The 1,513-nt window shown below is 42.3% G+C and overlaps 1 protein-coding gene across 1 annotated transcript in view; it reads right to left on the bottom strand.

The window, feature by feature from the left end:
• LOC101850344 (mismatch repair endonuclease PMS2) overlaps positions 1–687 on the bottom strand; it is a gene marked incomplete in the record, with an annotated part of 57,296 nt that extends 56,609 nt beyond the window's left edge. The window contains 1 exon segment of the mRNA XM_013084515.2: positions 557–687.
• Positions 688–1,513: the final 826 nt, after the last annotated feature.

The raw sequence follows: 1,513 nt of genomic DNA, 5'->3' as shown, positions 1-1,513 counted from the left end.
GGCTAGACTGTCAGGCTAGCCGTACTTAATATTGATGGCTGAATTGTATTTAATGAAATTTTTAGTTTGCAATGCCTAAAGTAAAAGTATTTGTATTTCAGACAAAACCAAAAGGTGCCTTACTGACTTGCATGTATTTGAACCTGAATAATTACTAGATCTAGATCTAATGAGACCTGTGTACTTAACAGGATTGAGTCGATAGGGCCAAACCTAGATCTAAGTTCAGCTAGACTGGCAGTCTAGCCGTACTTAAGAACGGCTAGCTGCCTAGCCACTTCGAAAGTACAATCTTACCCCCACCCTCTCTCTCTCACTGTCCACAGACCAAACTGCATGCTTTCAACACAAGAGCGCTGAAACGTTTGTTCACGGTGAATGCTACACTGGTTGGCCTATCACGGCGAACGCAAACCGGGTGAGAATAGCCAAAAGCCTCAAAAGGCCCTCCTGCGCTATTTTCACCCAAGGTGAGAACAGACTTCAATAGAGGTGGCCCACCCGATTTTGGTATAATTTTGTACAGTGTATCTTAGCACCACAATATACAGTTTACCGCGAACAGAAATTCTGTTGCAATTAGTGACGGGTCCAGGTGATATTTGTGATAGGGACAGTAAACGCAAAGGCAGCAGGCTGAGGCAGACGAAAACAATAACAATACCAAAGCAAATTGTATGCGCCAAAATATACCAGATTTACTGAGTTACAAAGTGTAAGATGTAGATCTAGCCTAGATATCTAGATCTAGTTTATTCACTGTTTGGCGTTTGAAGTTGATAAATCTTTATAAGATTGATCTGTTCATGCTCTAAAATTGTATTGTTATTGAATTGATACATATTTCTGCTCCTTGTATAAACGTTTTCACACCGCTAGAGTAAGGCATTACATGGATTTCTTCCTACTTTAAATGGCTTCATTTGTAAACCTGGCAAAAAGTGAGTTCCCGCGTTGAGATCCTGGCTGATCTTTTGATGAGGAGAGTCAACGATTGCAATATAATGGGAAATAACTGTGGTTTCTCCACAGAATTCTACAGAATTCTGTGGGTTTCTCCCAGGTTATCGGCCTTGTCTTTTTTTTTTTTTTTTTGGTAAGTGTTTACCGGCGCCCGCAACTGCATATTAAGGTCATATGAGCGCGCGGAACACACCTAATACTTTTAGTTGGTAGAAAATATTGAAGTTTGCCCCGGTGGCGGCCGAAGCCTACTCTTATCGATTTTAGACCACCAAGGGATCTTTAACGTGCGCAATTTGCACACGGGCCCTCCGGGATTTTTCGCCCTTGTCCGAGAAGGCTAGGTGTAGATCTTTCCTACCAGAAGATCAGGGGTGTGGCAGAAAGAGAGCTGTAAGAAGGAGTCAAGGTCACAGGCGCGGTTCGTCCGTAGAGCACGGTCGTGCAGTGCCGCCCAAAATGTTTTAATGTTCTATGACGTAAAGCACCCACAATAATAAAATAAAAGACGCCAGAAACAAACACTAGCCAAATATTCTATCAAAACAAG

Source organism: Aplysia californica, unplaced genomic scaffold, assembly GCF_000002075.1.
Source record: "Aplysia californica isolate F4 #8 unplaced genomic scaffold, AplCal3.0 scaffold00299, whole genome shotgun sequence".
Lineage (NCBI taxonomy): Eukaryota > Metazoa > Mollusca > Gastropoda > Aplysiida > Aplysiidae > Aplysia > Aplysia californica.
This window is presented reverse-complemented; position numbering and strand designations above follow the sequence as displayed.